This window comes from Aythya ferina, assembly GCF_964211825.1.
Source record: "Aythya ferina genome assembly, chromosome: 4".
NCBI classification, from domain to species: domain Eukaryota; kingdom Metazoa; phylum Chordata; class Aves; order Anseriformes; family Anatidae; genus Aythya; species Aythya ferina.
The window spans coordinates 62,843,498-62,867,858 of NC_140300.1; the positions used below are offsets into that span (position 1 = coordinate 62,843,498).

Sequence of the window (24,361 nt, forward strand, 5' to 3'; positions counted from 1 at the left end):
CAAAGCATGGATGTGCAGAAATAGCCGTGGTTTGCAGAACACCAGATCTCCTCGTTTATTGTCCCTCTGTCTCCTTCCAAAACATTATATTATTCAGCAGTGATTTCTCAACTGTGATGATTATCAGCAATCATGGGCTATTATGGGCTTAAATCTAAGAGAAGCAATACAAATAAGATCTAAGCACAAGATAGACTGTATTCAGAATTAATGGTTATTCTCCTAGCCCTGTCATTACCTTGATTTCCCGCTGTCCATGCTATCATAGATACCCTAGGATCGCATACAGCTGGAGACGAAGCAAAAATGTAGACTCGATGGTGCAGTAGAGAAATCAAGCAAGAGACATGAGCTGGCAATATCTACCGACCCGAGATCAAGCTTCCTGCCTTGCAGAACAGGGCAGGGGCTGCTCTCCGCAATCCCCCTTTTGCCATAAGGATTTCTGGGGCTGAAAGCACCAGCAGTGCTAAGTCCCAGTAGCGAGATCACGTTTCCTCTGGTCACTCCATCTGAGCAAACACATCCGTACAGCACTGATAGCTCCAGCCTGGGCCACTGTGAAATCCCTCGGGGGAAATTCAAATATCCATGCATGTAGGTCTTACATGTAGGCTTGGATTCCACGAGCTCATCTTTCACTCCAAAATTTGGGAAGCACGCTAGCAAATAAACTTGATGGAAACCAATTGCTCTCGCTCCCAGTCAACGCTTCACAGAATGTAATTACTTTTGTGTATGGGTTTGTTATTTCTCCTGCACCGAGACAGGACAAAAAGTTGGGTTATAATGTAGAATATACAGCAACAAATTCCACTCTACGCTAAAGAAAGTAGGCAGAGCCCCATGCATTCCTGTGGAGCTCAGTCAGTATCTGCTGAGTTACTGGGCTCAGTGCTGAAGTATATTGGCTGTAAGCAGAGGGACGTATGCCCCAAAGCTCATTTCTTCATAAAAGGGTTGCAGGTGCACCCTCCTAGGAGGATTTCTCACTCTTGACTGCCAAGTGAGAATGTCAGCCAACTCACGGTAGTCTTCATCCTCCCTCTAAAGTTATGGCATTACTGTAAAAAGTACAAAATTAAAGGGGGACAAGGCAGAGACTTATAAAACTGTAAGACATAAAGCTATAGGACAACTGGGAAGGTTGCTAGATACCTAGTGAGACTTCTACAGGAGCTGGCAAGCACTGCTTTATGGCTCCACGCTGGCAGCAGTACTTCTGCAGACGTAGCATGGGCTGAAATACCAGCCGCAACGACCAGAGCTGACACAGGGCCTGATCTTTAGAAGTGTGTTTGGAGCAGAAGTCCCTCTCGGAGGTGCTAGGAATGCCTCACCATCATCCCTGCGCAGAAGCTTCTCCAGAAGAATTAATTCCGTTGTCATTCCGCTTGCACAAACCCACATGGTCATTATGGAAGTGGAATTGAAGTGTCATTCCCAAAGATTCTCAGGTGACTAAGCTAGCATGGCTAATGACTTTTTAATATCTTTTTTTTTATGCCTTCAAGAAAAGTGATATAAGTAACGCAGTATTTTGTTTTCTAGTTCTATAAATCCATTTGTTTTTGCCTCATTTCAGAGTCCCTCTGGAGTAGCTCTCCAATTGGGCTTATTTTGTGTTTGTTGAAATTTATATCCATCTATTGTCCTAGTAACAGGGTTGAAAGCCAGGAAGCATAATATTCACTCACTATTGCTGAGAAGTTATTTCTTTCTGGCTAACCTGGTCTCTCTGACCCAGAAGAAATTGTATCATCATTGAATTAATTTTCCTCCAAAAAAAAAGAGCCTAAAATGAAATAAGCTACAGGGAACTGTGTGGAATAGGAATAAAAGCAGGCTGATATGTTCATTTTATGTAACTACTTCTGCTCTTTTATGGGCCAAGTAAATTATTCTATTCTTCCAGTTCTTGTGGCTTGTTAAACATTAGTGGTGTTATTATAGCCACAGCTAGAAGAATCTTATTCCAGGACTACTCAAACCTGCTTGTTTTCTTTCTTTTTTTTTTTTTTTAGGAACATACCTGTGCTTAGATAGAGTTACCATTAAGTATAAAATAAAACCAACCAAATATAAACTACAATAGAATTAGAGTTAAATGAATTGCAGGAGGTAAATGTGTCTCACAGAAAGTCATACGAGCCCTGTCGTTCAGGCTAGTGACTACTTTAGAGGAATTAGAGGCAGATTACTGCTCATTAGGATTTTATACCTAGATTTTATAAACATTTAAGCAGGTCTGTCCACAGCATTAAAATATCCTCCTTAGACCAGTTCAGAAAGTAAATACTAGGCCACTCAATTATCCAAAAGGCTTTATTTTCAAGCCTTTGCAACTTACTTCTGAAGGAATCACGATGAAAAGTAGTAGGGTATTGGCTAACACTGCCTGATAAGAATTTCGATAATCTATGTCTCAATATTTTACCATCTAATCAGAACAAATCTGTGGCTGAATTTTCCACAGCTGGTCAGGATGTGTTTTCCTTACCCCTGTGACACAGCAGACCGACCTTCCTCAGACACGGCGATAACGCAGCCAGGTGTGGGACAGCACAACACCACCCGTGCACCTGGAGGATGCTGAATTTCTGATTTCTCTTTGACGAGGGATCTTCTACCCACCGCCACAAATTGGCACCAGCGTATCCCTCTCTGGCACAGCCAGAGGGATAATCCATCGGGCTGCTGACATTCTCCATGCTGGGAGTTTCCCACATAATTAATTACCTTTAGTCGTAAAAACGTCAGGCCCGCTCTCTATTCTTTGTGCTGCCATATACCACATCACCTCTCCCTGTCTTTTCAAATACATGCCTTTTTTTTTTTTCCTTTTGTGGGAGGGTGACTTTTCCCAGCTTGGACTCCAGCTGCTGCTCTGCCCTTCTTTCCGAGAAGCGGAGGCGAGCCTGGCTCCGTGAGGTTCCCATCAAGCGTTTACCACACCGCACATGGCCCACCCGGAGCCCAGGTCGTGCCAGCTGAAGGAAGAGAAAATAAAATAGCTCCTGTCTCGGCTCCGTTTTTCAAGCAGCCTGTTCCTTCCTCTGTGTGAACGCGCCCTGACAGCCTGTCTCTCCCTCTGTCTCAGCCTCAGCATCCCAAGGAGGGGTGTTGGACCGCAAGCACCGACTGCCTGCTGATAGCTCAGGCTTTCAGTGAGGATGTGGACGAGGTGGCATTACTGACACCCCAGACAGTGATAGTTCACACATCTCCTGCCTTGGTTTCACATCTTCAGTCGCATCCTCCGTCCCATTCCTCTTCCAAAAAATTACCTGCCAGGCTGCGGACAGCAGATCTCAAAATCCAGCTGACTGCTGCTTAAACAAAATAGATTACCCCTGTTTCAAGGCTCGCCCTCAAGAAGTGAATGCTTACAGCTCTCCTGCAACCTCAGTTTCTCAGTGGTCATTCACACCAGGAGGAAATGATGGCCTTCCCCTCTGCCTGCTGTGCTAACTGGGCCTCTCAAGCCGAAAATGGTCTGCTAAATGCCCTTCAAGAACCATCCCAAGTGGAGTAAGCCAATTCCTCCTGCTTGCTCTCTGCCTACTTAGGATTATTGGGAGCTTGATGATGGGACAGCAGGGGGTCACGTATGTTGTCTAGGAAAGTCCTTTCAGCCCTCCCCTTCTTTTCACGATGCTGTATGAGAACTGGTGTAGCTTGCAGGCTACACTTTTATCTGCCATTTTTAGCAAGGGACAGGCCTGGCGTGCTCTGCTGTTGGAAAAACTCAGCCTGTGTTCATCACTGCTTGCCAGCCATCCTGCCAAAGCAGCTTGCCGTTCCACTGCAGGCTTCCCGGACAGCCAAAGCAGCATTTCCATGAATTCCTGGCAGAGGCCAGGAATATTTTTTTCTTTCTTATTGTGACAAGTCAGAGAGCTTTATACCAGAGGATTTATAAGGCAGGTGAGCCTTAGTTGGCCCCGTATCTTTCACTGGCTTTAACACTCATGCTAAATAGGTGTAAAAGCTGTTGTATCAGCAGTTCTTTGCTACGTTCCCTTTGTAAACCATCACGCAGGAGACAAATTAAGGCAATGTCAGATTCATGTTCCGGAAACTTGTACTTCCCATTGTAAAGTTGGAAGGCAACAACACCCCTGGTTGTTGCAGAAAACAACGTCAAATGTAAGCGATATTAAATTGTTTTGCATTTAAGACGATTCACTTCGAGTGCACTGAAGATAGTTATCGGCTCCATTTGCTTCAATGAATTTTCTGAGTAAGTACCCACGCTGTGGTTGTGCCACAGCTCTCTCCCATTTGACTCCAGACCTTGTTTTTATGATGTGGTCGGCTCCTAAGTACACTTACCCTTAAACGTGTTAGCGAAAGGAAGATCGATGTGAATTAGATCGTTCTTTATTAAGATAACCCCTCCCCAAACAATCCCATATATTCTGATTTTGTGATTCAGTGCAATTATGTAATGCTTGTTCAAGGAAGGATACGCTGGTAGGTTGACATTAAAAAACACGTTTGAGCTATTCTAGGCTGTAGAGTAATGGTCGCAGACCCAGTAATAAAATTAACGTGGCCTCTTGGAGCTTTGCCCTCCAACTCCAAGAGCTCCTCAGCCCACCATCCTCAAGAAATGCCTGACGAGGAGGAGGAGAGGCTCTGGCGTTCCCACAAAAGTTGTGTTTCGCTGTCGTGTGCCCTTTCTTCTTTCAGCATACTTCCATCTGCCTCCCGCAGAGCTTGCTACAGCATCTCTGTGTGTAAATAGCATGCTCCTCTATAATTAGCTTCCTCCTCTGTGACTTAATCAGTGATATTGTAAACCAGACACTGTGATAATTTGATCAGCTCAGTGGTGGTGAATTGTAGCATGACTAAAAAGTCCAGGCTGGGTGTAACTATAGGAGAAGCGTCTGCTTGAGGGCAATGGTGATCCAGTGGTTAGGGTCAGAGCATGTGATTACACTGAAATCCTATAGCTAATCCCAGTTCCTACTCCTCAGGGAACGTCCCACTCCCTAGAGGGAAGAGTGAGTCAGGTGAGCTTTCTTTCCCTGTGATATCCAGGGAATCTCAGCTATTAAAAGCACTGCTTACACAGAAGGGCAGGGATTGCTCCATCTTCTCCAGAAGAGATCAGAGTGCCAAGATTGCATTCTCTCCAATGAGGTGGAAATTTGGGTTTCGGGGCTCTTAGGGGAGGAGGAGACAAAGTCCCACATCTCCCCACTGAGTGGATGAGAAGGTATCAAGAGAAGTATTTCTCCAGCTGCCCTAGAAAATAATAAGAAGAAAAATAAAAAGGTAGAGTAGTAGTGCCACTGGATTTCGTGCAGTGCATGGGCTGCGACCTGCACCCACGCATGGCACTCGGGTCGAGGTAGGCAAAGGGGAGCCCAGCAGCACAGCCTGCGAGTGTCATTGGGAACATACGTGATGAAGGGGATTTGTTTGGTCCTCCTCCCTTCCCAAAAGCTCCGGCAGGTTTCTGTGTCACAGTAGGTGGCTGTGCGCTTCCTGGCCCGGAGCCATCCATGGTAAGACATCACCGAACCTCAAAGTTTCCTTCTGCAGTGTCGTTCTCTCCAGGCTGCTTGGGTAGCTGTTGGCTGCGGCAGCGCATGTAAATTGCACGCCGCGATCTGCTAATGAGTTCTCAAGCTGGATTGTGCACTTAAATAGCTGAAAGTTGCTTACATAATTTGTCTTTTTTTTTTTTTTTTTTTTTTCCAGTAAGCCTGGTTTCAGAAGCACACAGATTGTGCATGCCATTTGGAGCAATTTGCTCTGCATCAACAAGGTGCCATTGTTTCTGTGTGTGTGTTAACTCTGGATTTGCAGGTGTATGCTTGCACGGAGGTAGCACGAGCAAGCTTGCTTGCCTCACGCTGGTAATTACTTCACAGCATTTGGTGCCAAAACTCTCAATCAATGCTCTCACTCGATAGCAGAGCTCACTCTTTCCCGTATGTCACCTGGGTGTGAATTTCAGAGTATATGATACGAGTGAAGAAGAAAAATCTGTGCATTTCTTGCCGAGGAATTTTGCAGAGGATATTCAGCAGCAAAGTACCTGGCCAGTTCTGGGAGCAGCAAAGGCTGAGATGGGCAAGAGGAAATAACCACCCCCTACAAAGAAAATGCACGAAGAGACAAGGAGCCAAGCCACGAGGGGAAGTCAGTGCAGATACCCTGGATGCAGTCAGGGAAGAAATAGCCTACTAAGAGACTCCTAATGCGAGTGACACGGTGCTTTCCCAGCACAGAGAGGCCTTCTGGGCTGTGCTCACAGATCGCCTAGCAGAAGGGAGTGGTGGGTGTGTGGAATACTTCCTTCAGAGGTCGAATTCTGCCTCCCGTGAGCCTGTACGATGCAGCTTCTGGCTTGTCCTATCAACCATCTGAGCTGAAAGCACATCGTGCCGCCTCCCAAAGGGGACCATTTTGTTCAGTGATTTGTCTTTTCCTCCCGGCATGAAAACAAACAGCACAGGTTCGGCTCAGGCCACGGGATCTGCCACTGACAAAGTAATGGGGTAAACAGACGGCTCCCAGTGAGCTAGGACCCGCAGAGGTGTTCACAACCTGCTTCAGAGGCTGGGAAGAATGAAACGAGTGGCAGCAAACATTGTTTGCCTGTGTTATGTGTGAGCATGCAGGGACGTGAGTGCAGAAACATGCAGAGACCCTAAATGATGATGTAAGAAATGCTGTTACAAGGATGCAGGGCCAGCCTGTTTCTCCCAGAAGGGGCTCTTCCCAGGGATCCCGTTCTGTGGCTCTGATGCACAACCCAAACCTCGCTCCCAGAGATGCTGCCAAGCAGACAGCAGCAGCGGAAAGTGGTGGAGGCTCAGTCTCAGCAAGCAGTGCTGCAGCATGACACGCGGTCCCCTGGGGCTTGCAGAGCAGGCTAGAGAAATCAGAAGCTTCTCAAAACCCAGAGCATCTCCAGGAACAGGCACCTTGCCCAGTGTGACAGAAGCAATTGTCTTTGCTTGATGCTGTCCTGAAAACCTCTCCTAATTTCCGTGCTTGTTTCGTACAACGACAAGCTGGTCGATTCTGCCTTCCTTTCAGCAGAGTCAGTTCGCTCCCGTGCCACGATGGGAGTGCGCTGCTGCAAAGCTCTGAAAAAAGCTCTGAAAGAAGTTAGAAGCACAAGTGCCCCTGAAAAATGGTGTGTCTGGCACTTCTAAATCCTTTGGCGGCCACTGGGAAAACTGCCCAGCATTAATACAGACCTTAAATGCTCAAAAGACTGTGTCACTTGGAGAAGCGTATCTGCAGTGGGAAGTCACGTTGGTGCATCCCTGATGTATAAATTATTAGCCAACATGACAGCCCAGCCCGGCCCACTGAGGGAAAGGAAGGGATTCGTGCCAAACTTCAAAAGACCTAAATGAGGCCTGAAAGTTACAATACAATTCTGATACAGGGATGAATCCTGGAAGAGTATGAAGCAAGAGCACGCCTTCAGAGCAGTTGTGTCTTTTTGTCTGTTGTTAACTTCCCTCAGAAGATATTCCTAGTTAGATCTTACATTCATCTGCATCCCTTGCTTTTCACCCACTTCCTAAGAAACCTCTCCAAACCCCTCCAATGCACCCACATTTTAGAGCCTTTAACATATAAAATTCATCCGTAAGATGGGTCTCTTCCCAGCCTCTCTCATTTTAGCTACCAAATTAGAGCCTATGTGGCACAGTCTGCGCGTTGGCATTTCTGCAGAGGGTAAAGCTTACCCTGGTAAGTCAGTCACAGCCACAGCACCCAAACACTGAGCTCGCAGACGGGCCAAATGCTGCTCCAAGCAAGTTCTTCTCCTGAAGGGGTGTTTTGTGGGAGCGCTCAGGAGCTGTCACCAGCGGAAGGATCCAATTTTGGGTCCTTAAAGGATTCTTGAAATGTGTTTTACATATGCTGTGCCTTAAACTACTTGCCATAAAGCTGTCGCATGGCTCTGCCTCTCGCTGTTTAAGAGGAGCGTTTGCTAGGACATGTCTGACACCACGGCTAAGGCAGCACACACAACCAGTTTTTCCTTGTCTGAGAAGATGCCGGGAAGTTGGAGAGGAGGCAGAATTTTGCCATGAATGTAGTTTGAGGAAGGAGAAAAAGCCCTCGCATCAACGGGTTTCATTAGTGCACTCTGCTTAAATTACCAAAACAAAGATTAAAAGGTAGCTTAGGAATGGGGTACAAAGAGCTTAGTGCAAAGTTCTGGCTATCGGTGGTCCGTCTTCCATTTAATTAATGGAGAAAGATGTAACGAGGCAGCAGCCGAGAGCAGAAGAGGGGCAGATTCAAATGGAAGAGGGCACAGCTTTTAACACTAACGAAGCTTAATTACAGCAGTCAAGTATCGGGACAGAGGTAGGGTCTCATCAGTAAATAAGATCTAAACAAACCTGCACGTCTCCCTGAAGAAATGCTGCTGTGACCCAGGGATTGCTGTTCCCACAGGGGAGGACTACATCGTGACACTGGGGGCAGGCCACACCATCTCCCCACGTGTTCTGACACCAAAATGCCTCCACTGGGGATCCTCGCTAGACTCAAGACCCCCAGATCCCATGACCCAAATATCCCTCAAATATTTCTTTTTTATTACCAACAGCTCATCCCTCTCCTTCCATCATGTCGCCAGCGCGAGTGCCCCTTAGAAAGGGCCGAGGTTCTCTGAGAGGATGCTTCCAGCCCACCTAAATGAAAATAACCCAGCTCTACGAGGTAGATGGACTCAAACACCAGCCTGAATAACAGGAACCCATTGACCAGGCAGGTCCCACAGCAAGATCTTACCCTGAAATCGGTCCTCCTGGCAGGCAGGTTGCCCTTTGGTGTCACCTCATTCCGTACTGCCAACCATCTGCCAAGTGGAGGACCTTAAAGTGCTTAAAGACAGCTAATTTTGGCAGGTCTCCATTGCTGTAGCCTCGTATCCTCTCTAAATTCCAATGTGGGATGGCTTAAATGTGAGACGAACATAATTGCAGCACATTATCAATTCACCACGTTCAGTTAAGTAACGCATCCACACACAGCGTGGGATGCAGGTGCGTTATGTACTACAACACGCCTTTGTCACACACCGCTCAGTCTAATCCAGTATCAGCAAAACAAACCATTTGCAATATTTTCCCCCGTAGCCGGTGCTTAGGTGTTGAATTCGGACAAATGGAAGGGTTTCCATAAAGGTGATCTCTAAATGACTGCAGCAGAAAGCGTAATTAGATTCCTCTTCTGGAATAGCGTAAAATCATCTGCATGTGCTTAAGAGTTCAGCAAGGCTTAAATGCTTTGCTGAATGAAGATTGATGGATATGTCAGATCTGCAAGGCATATTTATTTTTTAATTTTTTTGGATTGCTGCATCCTCAGCACACCAGCACTCTGATCCCAGCCTGAGCAGTCCTGGCTGCGTTCAAGTGCTAGATTCCTTTTTCCACTGCCTGGATGGATGTCAGTAAAATGGGAGCTGCTGTGTAGAGTTTTACCACAAACTGAAATGCCTGAAAGGACTTTGGCACCGAGGCTTTCTAAAAAGTTCTCCTGGAGGCTGATTTGCAGCGCCCTGATAGGTATCCAAGATGTTTCCTAATAACGAGTAGCGTAAGAAAATGACTCGTGCACCAGCCCAATTAATGGATTATGCAGACGTGAATGAAGTTTGTCTCTATTAGACATATCAAGAAAAAGCAAAACAGCCACCCTGCAGCCAAGCCACGTGAAACATATTAACCTTCCTCCGTGCCGCCTGCTCTGAAAGATACAGCAAATGCCTTCTATCTTACTTTCTCCCCTACAGGCTTGCTACAATAAAGCAAAGTAAGCCTTATCCTGTGATCACAGAAAAGCTCAGTTTGGATGGGACCTCAGGAGACCATTTATTCCTCTAATTTTCTTGCTCTAATGCGATTCCCCTGTTGCTGGAATTTCACCAGAGTAGCACAGATGCATGGTCTATTTGCATGAGCAAACCTAAGCTCAAATCTTGGTTTCACTGTGAGCTCCAAGAGCAGCCTTGAGCTGGGTACCAGGAGACTGCTGCTTTGAGATTCAACCCTGCTACTGCGCAGCTTTCTGCAACCCTGTCTTATCCCTTTTGTTGCTTAAATGCAGAGGAAGAGGCTCTTTCTTCCAGGATATCTCTATTGTGTGGAGCAAGATGTGACCCTGATTTCAGACAGGGGTTGGAGGCAGAGTGATGATAAAACTTGGCGTGATAGTGAAGTGGCAGAAGCATTTCACAGAACCTACAACTGCTGGAAGCTGAAATCTGATTCCCTAAATTTAGTCTACTCTTAATCCCGTCTTGTCCTGTGAAATTTCCCCACTTCTATCAAAATACAAAGATTCCCACAAGAGTTCAGTCATTACTCAAGCTCTCTTTATGAGACCTCATAGCACTCCCAGCAGGTGCCCGAGGTGACTGAATTATTTAAACACCCTGGCTATTATTTTTCCTAATTCTTCATTTCTTCTTGGCTTCATCACAAAGTTGAAAGGCATCTATTTAAGTCTCTGTGATGAACCACTCCAAATTATTTCTTTGAAGCACCAACTCACAACAGGACTCGCCTGACTGTGTTTTTTAGATACACATTTAAGATGCTGCAGCAGATGAATGATTTACTGAGTTATTTAGCAAAAGCCCCATTGATTTGACAAGGCAGTGAGCTCTCCAGCTTTTGCTGGCTTTTCTACCACTGAGTGTGTCATCAGAACAGGTAAAGCTGTGAGCCAGAGCCTGCGTATGTCCTCTGACACCTTGGATCAGATATTCACCTGGTTCACACCACGACAGGTCCCAGAGAACTCCACCCAGAGCAGCTTTGAGTGGAGCCAGATTAGCTGTCTTGCAAAACAAAAGTCTTTTTATTATGCTAATGGCCAGCCTGTCTCATCCTAGGGAGAACATTGGTTACTTAGCCCAGAGAAATGAGTATCAGATTAAATGGCAATTATTGTGCAGTTCGCTATAAATCTTGGGACATATGATTTCACTTACTTTGACATTATAAAAAAAAAAAAAAAAAAGCATAGTTTATTGTGCGGACACAAGCCAGGTCTCTTCTCAAACAGAAAGGAAATTTAGACTACCACACTGTGGTATAATTTAGTAGCTTAAATTGCTATGTATTTTTCCACTTACTCTGTTAGTCGTACTCGGGACAGGTGTGGGGGAAGACAGCTAAATACAGTAATTATGTTATTACTCCAAAAGCAACTGCATTTTTTTTTCCCCAATACATTTGGACATTGAGTTTGAGAAGTTGTTTCAGTTGCCAGTAAACCCAAGAAAAACTATGGGAGCAAACCGTCGTGGTCTGCTAATATACCATATATTTCTGCTAACCATCTGGCTGCTTTCAGTGCTTTTGCCACTCAGGAAGAAAGTCATTCACTATCAATTCCAACAAATACCACACGCATGAGATTGGGAAACAAATTATCGTTCAACATTACATGTTGTAAAGGAGTTTCAAGTTCGCCTGGCTTCGGGAGCTGTTTTCTACCTACTGAAGGTTCATCGATAAAGCCCAGGACCCCTTAACACTATACACATTAAGGTTAGTTCCACAAGTATTCAGAGATTCAGGTGTTAGAGGAGGATCTTTATAGTTACAGGAACAAGTATTTAGGTTTTGGTAAGCATTTATGGGTTTGTTTTGGTTAGCTAAGTAGAGATCTTTCTAATGAAAACCTGAAGGAGAAAGCTCTGAAAAAAAAATTCATTAATCCTTTCATGTGTTTGAAATAGTTCAGATAGTAAATATTTTAACAGTGCTTCTAATTAGTGAACATACAGTCATCTAGTCTTGAAAATAGAACGGACGGAAAATTTCTACTGAAGTTGAGTGTTAACAGATGGGCCTTTACAAGCAGTCAGCATTTATCTAATCCTTCTTCTATTTGACTAAATTGGAGTTTTACTACTTGCTTCGGGAGGAACAGGTTTGGGCCAATTTTAAAATTCCCATGTTATTAAATACATAACTAGCAGATTTGGACACAGTTGCAGTCTCATTTTCAAGACAGCAAGATAAGCATTGGTAATTTTTAACATAAATTGCATTCATGCCGTCCCGGTATTTTACAAACAGACATTAATCAGGACTGAATTGCTATTCAAGACACTAAGAGGTCTCACAATGTGATCTTTTGAACTCCAGCTCAACGGCAAGGTGAATGATACAGAAGGAATACCCAGAATGAGTTACAAGTCTTAGCGATCCGGCTTAACTCTTAAGCTGCCCTGGAACCAGGAGCTAGGCTTGACGATCCTCGTGGGTCCCTTCCAGCTCTGGATATTCCGTGATTTTGATCCCACTTCATCTGACTGCTCATCCTTCAGAACAGAAACGCAGATTCCCTTGTGGAAGTGCACTGCCTTTGCAGGTAAACAGCAAACCACTATGAGCCTGACTTCAGGTATGGTGGCAATCCCATTCCTTCAGCACGTTTTGGAGCCTCTTACGTTGGCAAAATGTGTCTTAACAACGGAAAAAGCATTTTCCGACGAGACATACAAGTCACTTTCCCAATCAAAAGACCTTGTAAGCAGGAACTCCCGTAACCTGATATTCCTCAGCATTCAGAAAAAAAGATGTACACTAATTTGTACTAACTAGGGAATTGATTCCCCTGCACTGCTCACGAGCAATGTAGTCGGCGAGTTACAAATGGCACATTATCTGTGGATTTAATTTTTCATGGAGGGCTGATGTCAGGACTCCCCTTACCGTGCTGTTATTTCAGTGGAAAGTGCTCCAGCACAGTTAGGAATTTTGTCTCCAGACAGCACTATGGGAGGGATAAGCCTGATACTGCTCCTACAGTGCCCTCGGATTAACTATTAGCTGCATCTCACACATGCTGCCAGCCAGAAATATAAATTCATTACAAAAATAAAGGAGTTTAAGAGATTGTTTGACCAATGTTTCATATGCTGTGATTTTGATTTTTGATTTTTGACAGTGCGTCCTACTGACTGTCAAATGCAAACCAGTCTTACAGATTTCCTAGTCTATTCTCCACGTGAAGCCCAGATGACCTTTTCTTGAGGAATGCTTTTTGGCCTTGACGTGCATTTCATCCTGATGTCGCCACGTGGCTCCATCCACCTTGCATCCCAAACATGCCTGCCAGCCAACAGGCAGCTCTTACAACAACACCCCTACAAGGCTGCAGTTTGTGGACAGGACTCCAGGATGGACAGCATCCCCTGGGAGTCCCGGTTGCTGCCACCAGCTTCCTTTGTACAATTCCTTAGCGCAGCACCTCATTTCAATAGCATTTTCACTAGAAAAGCTTCTTATTGCACAATGCTAAATAAACTTTGGTTGCTTATCCATATCACCTACTGGCAGAAACACTCGATTCTTTTCTACCTACTTCAGTGGTTTCTAATGTAAACAACAATAAGGGTCAGTTTAGTGGAAGCACAACAGTAAATTAAGCTCTTTTGGTAAAAAGATACCAAACTGAAATATGAGGGGCATAGAAATGAAAACTAACACGACCCATACCACCTATCAGCAGCGCAGCCTGCAGGGAGTCTTTGCAGTTTTCAGACACCTCAGAAGTAGGCTCTAGTGAACAGATAAATGCCAGGCATGCAGAGAAAATAGTGCTGTTGCACAGCCACAGCTTGGCTCATAGAGCATGCTTGAAGTGTTTCACAGTGCTGAGTCCATAGTGGAACTTTTCATAGGTTGCTTACCACCACTGCGTGTGAGCCACCTGGTAAATGCAAGTTCAGAAGCCTACAGCTGCATCTCAGCTCCCGTAACTTCATTACAGCCCCCAAAGGTGGGTCACTGTCTGCAGCATCCAGCTTCTCTTTATGAACAGAAGTATTAGGAACAACTTCATCGTGGAGCACTTACAAGGTATTTTCAGTTTAAAGCCAATTTCGTGGGAGGTTTTGGTGGTCCGAATGATGAACTGCAATATCAGTAATCTCATCCACCTGTAAATGGCAGCTGCTAAGCTGGAACAAGAGCTGCCTTCCATCCTCAGCAGAGGAAATTAAGAACAGTGAGGGCCCAGATGGAGCACCTACAGTACTGCATGGTTTCTGAAATTAAAGACTATCTCCCGTCTTTGGAGTCTGAATTGAGTGCAGTTTCCAGAGTTGTTGGCTGTACTACATAGTTTTAAAAGATAATGTCATTTCCAAATAAGTGTTTGTACAAAACCCCCAACAAAAAACCCCGAGATTTGATAAACACAAAGTTAAGAAAATACACCCAAGAAAGATTAGAAATAACATTAGTAATGTTATTTGTTCTGAGAAATTTCAACTATACAAAATCGTGGTATCTGTAAGCAGCTAGAGAGTAATTCTATAAACCAGCTCCGCCAAGATTTATTGTTCACATTCTGAATAAGATTTGGGACATGTGTGGAAGTAAAAAAATGCTAGATAAAGAAGGGATAAAGTGCTCTCTCCACCGCTAATCTGCAGAACTCGACCACAAGATGCCAGTGGAAGATACCTCAGACGCATTCAAAGCAGCAGCATTTGTTTCAACGTACAGAATGCTATCAGTGTTAAGGAAAAAGATTCAGTAAAGTTACTTTGGGAGTTGGATCAACCTCTAACTATTTAGCCGTGGAAGGAAACTTTATTCTTAGACAATCTGTCGCACTGCAGGATGCTTACAGCTGCCCGATGCATTTGGTACAGGCCACCGTGTTAGACAGACATCAGCGGCATGTGGATTTGATGCAGTCCAGCAAAGTTGATGTCCCTGGAATTGGATGCAGCTACTAGATTCAAGAAAATGGTCAGAATTTGTTAGATGCCTCCTTTGTAGCAAATAATTCAAGAAGCAAATTCAGGCATTTAAAATAAGCCATCTCCGAGTCACTGTTTATAAACATCACCTTTGTTTTACACATCTATGCCTGTCCTTGACTGATAGCTTTACGTACAAAGCTCTCAAGATTAGACATCTTCTTTTTGCCCTTCTTCACAAAAGCAGCAAGCAGTAACTAACTGGGTCTCATACAAAACACACATTGAGACACATGTAATTAAAAAAATAATCATGTAGCTGCTGCTCAAGGTGACACAAAGCAGCAGCCCAAATGTTGAGTGAGAAGCAGACACCAGAGTTGAACAATTTTTGAAAACACACCATGCTTGAAATCCAGAAAGCTTCCTGCTCGTGGCTGTGTTTCCAGCTGCGAAAGCCCTGGCAGGGAGACCCAGCTAGAGCTGAGCTTCAAGCAACTTGGCAGGGGCTGCTGGACACATAAAATAGGGCAGACACAAGCCATGCAAGCAGGTGGCCCTGGCCTGAATTCCAGTTTTAAAGACCCACACGCAAGTGAAGGGGATGGGGGACAGCCCCTACAATGAGACATCAGGGGCAAGCCCTGCCATCGCTTGGGGTACCAGACAGGCATTTGTAGCCCTCAGGAGACCATAGTGGACCATAGGACCACTGCAACGATCACAACGGCAGCACCAGTGCTCCTGACCTCAGGAGGATGCTGCTCATCCTCTAATCCACCCCTGCACAAGCAATGGAAAGAATAGAGTCACCCCTGAAGATACAAGACAACTGGATGAGAGCAAACCATTTTGTCCATTTGCACAAAGTTTGTGTTCCTGACTCTGAAGAAGCTTCCCCTCCTACCAGGTTTCAAATTCTGAAAAAATAACCCCATAAGTTCTTTTTTTTTTTTTTTTTTTTTTTTTCAGCTGTTAAATGGGGGCTCAAAATACCAAGCTGAATTACAGATGCAAGCTTTCTTCTGAGGAAGGAGCTGCTGCAGGTTGTTCTTTGTGCTCTACTTCCATACTGGACCCATCAGCACCCTCTTTCACTCTCATTCCTTCTTTCACCTGGTCTCAGTGCTGCTTCGGCTTTGCTAGATGTCTGACAATTAAAAAAGCAAATAGAGAGCTCAGAACTTAAAAAATATATATATAAAAAAAAAAAGCTTTTCTCCTCAGTCCTTCTGTATCATGCCTACAAGATAGCTGACTCCTTTGCCCTCCTCCCTCACTAGTTTGTCAGAAAAGCAGACTCTGCTTTCTGTAGCCTTTAGAAAAGATGAAGAAATATTTCACACAACCCCAGTTCAACGTGCTGGAGAGCTTCAGCGAGCAAAGACAAAGCCCTTAAGAGGAAGTCCTTTCAAGAAGTTAAAACTCCTCACCCGAGTTCGCAGCGTGGAAGGATGTCACTTACCAGGGTTTGCTAATGAGTAAACAAAGAAGGGGAGAAAAAAAAAAAAGCAGGAGAAAGCAAAAAAGACCTTCTGTAGAATTTAACAGCCAAATGTCTAGTTTGCAGCTATCATCTTCCCCACTCTTTACAAGATCATCCTGGCTCGGAATCAAGCTAACCAGTTTGCAAACCTCATTTGAATTCTCAAACACAAGCCTAATTTATCATGTTCCCTTCTAAGGTCACATCTATTCTGCATTCTTTTTTTTCCAAAGTTTTCCAGCGTAAGTACTGTAGCTGCATAATAAAGGGAAATGGTTATTTTATGGAAAACTTCATTGAAAAAGAAAATAACTCTGCATTGCTGTAGCTATTATGAGCTGCAGCTTTTATAATGCACATCGGTACGCTCACAGGTTTTCACAGGAGCCTTGTACTCCTTGCAACTCTCATTGTCTTGTATGTATGTATACATTTATCCATATATATATACACACCTAGTGCTCGGAAAAGATGAATCAAATCAAAAGATGTCAGAGTGCAGCAAGCTTGGGAATTGTATCTTCTCAATACCAACGCTTGGGGCTGAGCAGAACAGTAGTTGACAGACTCTGTAGGACCTGCAAATAGGTTAGGCATCTTAATTGCTAAATATCAGTATTAGTTTGAGGTATGGCTGCTACATGGGTAAATGACAAATTACAAGGCCCCCAAAATGCAAGAAATAGTGAAAGATGAGCATAATACATTTGGCTACGCAAAGGAAGCACAAATTTCAAAGAACATCTCTGGTTCTCTTCTCTAAGGATGATCTGAGCTCACAAGGGATGCAAAAGATTCCCCACAAAGATCTCCTATGCTGTGGAACAGTGTCAGGTCTCAGAATTTGGCTGTAATTTTCAGAAAAGCCTGAGTGAGTCAGTGCTAAATACCGCTGAAATTGAATGCATACAGATAATTTGATTTTCTTGAATAAGCACTCGTGCAGAGCTACTAATAATTCAGATCACCAGTTCGGTACTGCTAAAGCCTTGACACCACATTGCTCCCCTGTAGAATAAACACTTGTTTTTATTGAGAAGTTACTTCTATTCTTTTCATTTGTCCTTTTTGAAAACAACTTTTGACGTAACATAGGGCTCTCAGGACCATCAAACCAGCCTTACGAGGACTCAAAAAAGGGATGCTGGAGAAGTAACAACTGTGGTTTGTTTCAGTGGAACATGACAGGAGCTGCTTCCCAGTGGCAGAGGGTTCCTACTGCTGTTCCTAAGCATGTAGGAAATCACCATAGTTCCTGCACCAGGACTCTACTTTGCCAACTCAAAGTCTTAGACCAGAGCTGATTGCCAGTGAAATTACAGATGAGAGCTTGGTGACTGAATGTAAGTAGCACGGCAAGACATGTCAGGCAAAGAGTTACTCTTCAAAGAGCTTTTATCTTGCAGTATTTAAAGCTGTTTGCAATGCTAGACTGAATCCTGAGGGAGGCAGGCTAGTAGGGAGAGCACAGGAGAAATGTTTAACTGCATACAGTAACGAAGCTCACAGCAGAAACAGTCTCAGCCGTATCCCATATAGCACAAGCACAGACAGGGCTGGGTCCATCACAGATGGGTACACAGCATGCACTTGTAGGTATGAGCTTTGGCACCCAGTTTAAAAAACAGGGTGCAACCATCTAGCTCAGATAAGCATAGATTTAGAAGTCTGTACGTAATCACAAACCTGGACAGTTTCAGTCAAAGATGTGACCACGGAAGTCCCAGTTTTTTGGGCTGACAACTGACTTCAAAATTTGTCTCTAGGTGTTTCTGAAAATCTGACGTTGGTTTATTCTGAGGTGTTGGGCAACTTCAGAGCATGGCAACTTCAGAGCAGGCAAGCTGAGAGTCTTTGTGTCAAACGCACAACTAGACTTTTGATTTTAGTGGTGCCCCATGGACACGTCAGTCCAGAGGTGCCAACAATTTCCTGTCTCCATGATCATTTCCCATCCCCATGAATTCAAACTGCAGCAATGATTTTCAGGGGAAGGTGATTTCTGAAGGGGAAGGGATGACATTCAATGAGGCCCTTAGTTCACGGCCAAGATCCCAGGCTGGCTTTCCAGGCTGAGCTCCCAGGCTGGCAGGTGTTTTCTCCTGTCAGGGTGGAGCAGCCGTGGAATGTCAGCCAGGTTACCTGAAGAACGATGCCATCACCATCCCTACTATTTCCTATCCCAATGATGGTTTCCCATGCCAGTGCGGTACCTGGAGTGCTGAGGTCTCCAGTACAAAGCCATGGACCTGATGGAGTGAGCCCAGAGGAGGCCACGAGGATGCTCAGAGGGCTGGAGCACCTCTCCTATGAAGACAGGCTGAGGGAGTTGGGGTTGTTCAGCCTGGAGAAGAGAAGGCTCTGGGGAGACCTTATTGCGGCCTACCAGTAGCTAAAGGGGGCCTACAGGAGAGCTGGGGAGGGACTCTTTGTCAGGGGGTGTGGTGATAAGACAAGGAGTAATGGCTTTAAACTAAAAGAGGGTAGCTTTAGATGAGATATTAGGAAGAAATTCTTTACTCAGAGGGTGGTGAGGCACAGGCACAGGCTGCCCAGAGAAGCTGTGGGTGCCCCATCCCTGGAGGTGTTCAAGGCCAGGCTGGATGGGGCTTTGGGCAACCTGGTCTGGTGGAAGGATTGGAACTGGATGATCTTCAAGGTTGCTTCCACCCCAAATCATTCAATGATTCCATGATGCACAGCTTTAATGAAGCCTGAGCCAGTTTTTATACCAGCTCTCAGGCTCTTAAATTCAGTAAGCCTTTATAGCTATGATTTTTCCCTCACCTTCAAAAGCTGGGAGTATTTCAAAATTCTTCAGCAGGGAAATGTAGTGCTGAAGGAAAACGAATCCAGCTGCAGTTCTCTAACAGCGTGCAAGGGACATGCTGAAAGCCCTCCAGGCACTGTACCCACACTAACTCCCAGAGCTCAACTGCTGAAATTCAGGCTAGCTCACAAAAACAGGTTTCCCAGCTGGCAAACAAAAAGCCAAGCAAAGGGGAACAGGTTCCTAGCCAGCAGTGTTCACTCAGCCAATGTTTACCTGGAGTCTTTTCCGACTCTTTAGGACAGTACCATGCTCCGATCCAAATGCAATCAAGCTCTATTCTCTTCAGGATTTTACCCAGTTTACTCATTATTCCCCAGCCAACATACTTTAACAAGATGGAAACGGACCCAAACTGACCCACCCAGGAGAAACTACCAGGGAGGCCTTGAGTTAGGCACTTCTGTTAGCACTTACATTGCTCCTTGCCCAGGGGAGTATGGACATTCAAATGCTTTCCTGAAAAGTGATTTCTCCGAGTCTTATCCTGCTTCTCTCCTCATTAGTACCTCACTTTTTATTTCTTATTCCCAAACGTTCAGTGCTTGAACAGCAGAAGAGACAGCAGAAGAGACAGTCACCCCCCAGCTGGATAAAGTCAGGGTTTCCTCACCACAAGGCTCCAACCTCACTGCAAAAAGCATACAAATGACTGAAATTTGGAATAGACTCTCAGACCGTTTTGGAGATGACATTGAACAAGAGACTCTTCTTCCCTCCCCCTGTATCAAAACTGATGATTTATCTAAGCAAATTGAGAATCCCTGAAATCTTTGTTATACCAGCATATAATTTCCCCAAGCAGCTCCTTGCATCTGTTCTTGGACATTTGGACACATTTTGACACTTCTGAAGGCAAGTAGACACGGAGAGGTGACATCAGCCTGCCCAATAACACACTGCCTTTCACAATAGTCACGACAAGGGAATTATAGGCTGTTATTCTGTTCTTGTCGGCTGGAATGTCTTTTAACTACTTATTGTTTATTTAGAAACAATAATCCTCCATTTTAAAGATTCACAGAGCAAATAAGATGACTTGTTTTTCTGAAAAGAAAATTGCCCTGCAGACGTGGATGGTCATGCAACCAGTCTGGGGTGACAGCTGGTATTTAAATGGAAAATTAATTCTTCTCAGTCTGTCAAAGCAGGGACCTCATCTTCCAAAAGAAGTGTGAGATTGCTTAAGCCCCTGCATATCATAAAGCCACTGACAGGAAGAAACGAGTAAGGTGAAACTAGAAATCATCGTTTCCCCATGAAAGCTGCAGATCCCTTGCAAACCCTGCTCCCACATCCCACGGGGGGTTCAGTAGGGTAGCAGAGGCTAACAATCATCGAACAATGGTGGCAATCCAACAAATCCTAGGGAGATAGTGTGCAACTATGATAAAGGCTCACACTTAGCTCCTGCTCACGCTCACCCCAGAGTGTATTTTTATAGTCTGCTTTTAAGTGCCGAGACACATCAGCAAAGACGAAAGAATGGGGCTGCTCAGAGCCACAATTGCTCCTCACTGTGGGATGCCACCAGTAACTTATTTCACTCTACAGAGCTGCTTATCCCCTGCCATATCCCTCCAACCTGCTTTCAGGACGGGCTGCCCCAGTGAGTGCTCCCTGTTGGGTGCCTAGGAAAATCTTTGTGTGCACTGTGCTGTGCACACTATTTTCAGCTTCACTGCCTTTCCCTGCCTGCTCCCTCCCAGCAAGGACTACCTTATGCACAGCATAGCAGTGGAGCCCAGGAATAAAATCCTCAGCAGCTTTCAGGGAGGTCCTTCATGCTGTATGTACAAAAGATACTCCAAATTGAATTTTTGAAATTCTTGGCCTGTGTGCATTTGTGATACTATATTCAGATCCTCTTTGATGAGTGTCTTGATGGCTGAAGCAAAACAAAAGACTGGTAATGTAGATATTATACAGTTTCTTTTCAGAAAAAAAATCTCGAAGCAGAAGTATTCTAAAAGATGTATTGCGACAGCCTTTAGCTGAAGTACATCCATTTAGTTCCAGGTACTTCCAGGCAGTGACTCCTGTGTATTTGAAGATCTGCCTGAATATGATTATAATTATCTTCAAATCATAGCTTTTATGTTTCTATTGTACAGCTAAACCTCTCCTGCTATCGTACTTGCCGATGTCTCCATCCTCCCACAGCCCTGTAGCATAGTGAAGTGCTACCAAATTGGAGATGAACATGAGGCCCAGAGAAAATTAGGGTAAGCCCATAGACTAGTCTTCAGGCAGAGCTTGACAGAAGTGGCACGAGACACCTAGCAGAGCTGGGAACCAAGTAAGCAGTAGGCATACATAAACTGAGGCTTATGTATGCTAGCTCACAGCAGCCTTCATGTCAGTAAAATGCTCGGTTCATTTTATCTTGAGGCTGTAATGCTTTGCCATTTTGGGTCCTTCCACCAAAACAGGAGGCTACAATGCGTCCATACACACTCGAAGGCTGCAAGTGAACACCCTTGATTTTACAAACCCCCGTGGACAGCACATGGCTTGAGCTTGTGAAAGACCTGCCACGTACCGCGTCACACGCTCCTGCCAAACTGATGATCTGGATGCAGATCATTGGTTCTGACTGCAGATGTTAGGAGTGCACCATTCCTAACAGATGCATAATCTGATTAAATACGAAATGCAATGATATTGTCAAAACCCATTAATCACTTTCAAGACACATTAATGTAGGCTTTACTGACAGCTGTGATGATTACACTGTCTCTGCAGGTAACATTGCTCAAAGTTGCCCATTGGGTCTCAAAGAGGAAAGGGTGCACAGTATGCAGAATATACTTATGTGCACTGTACAGATACTTCTGTCATGGAAAGTTTGCATTACTTATATTCCTGCAGTTTTCTTTAGGTAATTTAATACCTGGTTAACCTTCAACGTCAGTGCATTGTCCAAAGACAAAGTGATGACTTGCCCAAACTACATGGATTCAGAAAACAGCTGCATGCATGGCATGTCTATGTATTAAAACAGCTCCAAAGAGGTACTCTATAGGTGAAACCTAAGGGCATCTGAAGCTGACGAATGCTTGCAAATTGCCTGATTTAGCACACCAGAATCTTGCACCCACAGTATATATTGCACAGGAAGGCCTCCCCACAATTCGGGCATAAATATCATAGGCCATGAGTTCCAGAAATCAATGTTTACATCCAAGCCCCATGGTTTAGGTAACCAAGACCTGATTTTCCAAGATCATGCAAGCTTTAGTTGACCTCCATGGCAAATGCTGCTACCTGGATCTCCTCAAAAATCACTCAGTATAGAACATAAGCTAAAAACAGCTACAATTCTTGCACAGAAATAGTAGGACAGCAATGTAGTAAACACCATCTGCTTGCATCCCTTTCCTACTCTACCACCATTTGGGATTGACCCTGGTACCTCTGTTAGTGGGGCACAGCTCCCCAAGCTGTGGTTGCTCACGTCTGGGATGCAGAGAGGAGCAGCACAGCAGGTAGAAGAATTCAGGGGACTGCTGTGTCAACTGAAGTGGCCTCTCCTTTAACAGACACCCAAACCCCTGGCTTAGTGCCCTGGGAATTAAGTCCACACACACTCCCTTGAGCTATGGCAGTGGGTCTGAAGGAGCCACACTATTAATCAGCCTTACACAGCCATGCAAGCCTCCTTGCCAATGTTATCTCCACATTTGTGCATAATTGGAATGTATTTCAACATCTACTTGTAGCCTTTTCTGAGCTTCATTATTTGACTCCAGCCTTACTTACATGACCTCCAAGACTTTTGAATTAGTTAACTATTTTGGCCCGAGTTTAAGACAAACAGCTGCTCCTAAGGCCAGGAGACATCAGGGAGACCAACAAGAGGCAGCCGCTGGTAATATCTGGGAGTGAACAAATCCAATTGTTTGGCACAACAAGGACATGCCTGTTTTCTTGTTCAAGATTTTGACCATGCCAGGCTACCCAAGAAAAAACAATGACCAACCACAGTGTTGGGGAAGGGATGGTAAAGGCCAGTGCACATTCACCAGGGTTAAAAACACAACACCTCGGCTTAGCCACCTACCACATTTCCATGATGTCTCCCAGCTCTTGTGTTTGAAGAGGCAACACCCTGCCCCATCTCCATCCACTCGCTAAGGCGATCGACTCCGGGGCAGTGGCGTTGTGCAGCAGGGCGGGGGATGATGGCTGGCAGGGCTTTTTTTTTTTTTTTTTTTTTTGTTTTTTTTTTTTTGTTTTTGTTTTTTTTTTTAGGGCTTTTTTCATGCCCCGAGGGCCCTCGTGAGGGCACCTGAGGAGGCGCGAGCAGGGCCAGCAGCTCCTGGAAAGGCCCTGCACAGCCGGGGGGGATCTCAGCGCTGTTTTCCACCAGTGTTTGTAACCTGCTTGTGAGGAGCCCAGGATGTAGGATGGCGTGATTCCTCACTAGGTGCAGGTCCCTGCATTTGCCTCTGTTGAGCTTTGTGAGGTTTCTCTCTGCCCACTGTGTGCAGTTCTGGGCACCACAGCACAAAAAGGATGTGAAACTGTTGGAAAGTGTCCAGAGGAGGGCTACGAAGATGGTGAAGGGCCTAGAGGGGAAGACGTAGGAGGAGCGGCGGAGGGCACTGGGCCTGCTCAGCCTGGAAAGAGGAGGCTGAGGGGAGGCCTCATGGCGGCCTACAGCTTCCTCACGAGGGGCAGGCGCCGATCTGTTCTCTGTAGTGCTATCCAGTGTCAGGACCCGAGGGCATGGGGTCAGGCTGTGACAGGGGAGGGTCAGGCTGGACAGCAGGAAGAGGTTCTTCACTGAGAGGGCTGTCGCGCACTGCAACAGGCTCCCCAGGGACGCAGTCACGGCACCGAGCCTGTGGGAGCTTAAGGAGCGTTGGGACTGTGCTCTTAGTCATAGCTCTGAATTTTGGGGTAGACCTGTGTGGAGCCAGGGGTTGGACTTGATGATCCTTATGGGTCCCTTCCAACTCAGGGTGTTCTGTGATTCTCTGATCATATCACTCATGACCATAGACTTAGATCTTTACAGCCACTTTTCCATGATTTACTCATTATTCAGAAATTACATCATTTTTGTTGCCCTCATTTCCACTGTGTTTTAATCCTTCCTCCCACCTCAGCCATCTTGTCAATCTAAGGACTTCATTCTGCAATTTACAGGATCAAATAGAGGATAAATGAGAAACCTGACAGCTTCAGAACAGACCAAGATTAGCACAGCAGTCCAGTGTGTATTGTTGATCAAAGGAACGGGGTTTGTATTGTAAACTCATCAAAGCAGGGACTTTTACTATGCATTTGCACAGTATTTGCCTCAGTG

General features: G+C 45.1%; 3 long non-coding RNA genes across 3 annotated transcripts in view; 1 reads left to right on the top strand and 2 right to left on the bottom strand.

Moving 5' to 3' along the window:
* LOC311436850 overlaps window positions 1–24,361 on the bottom strand; it is a 56,939-nt gene that overhangs the window by 1,606 nt on the left and 30,972 nt on the right. The gene's annotated exons all lie outside the window — the stretch shown is intronic.
* Window positions 921–4,188, top strand: LOC311436851. Its single transcript, XR_014693125.1, has 2 exons — window positions 921–1,457; window positions 3,101–4,188. It is a non-coding gene; the product is annotated as an uncharacterized lncRNA (long non-coding RNA).
* Window positions 4,849–24,361, bottom strand: part of LOC311436848 — a 39,548-nt gene continuing 20,035 nt past the window's right edge. The window contains exons 2-3 of the long non-coding RNA XR_014693122.1: window positions 5,080–5,256; window positions 4,849–5,000 (exon numbers count right to left, since the gene is read on the bottom strand). This is a non-coding gene — a long non-coding RNA (uncharacterized lncRNA). The remainder of the gene's footprint in view (window positions 5,001–5,079; window positions 5,257–24,361) is intronic.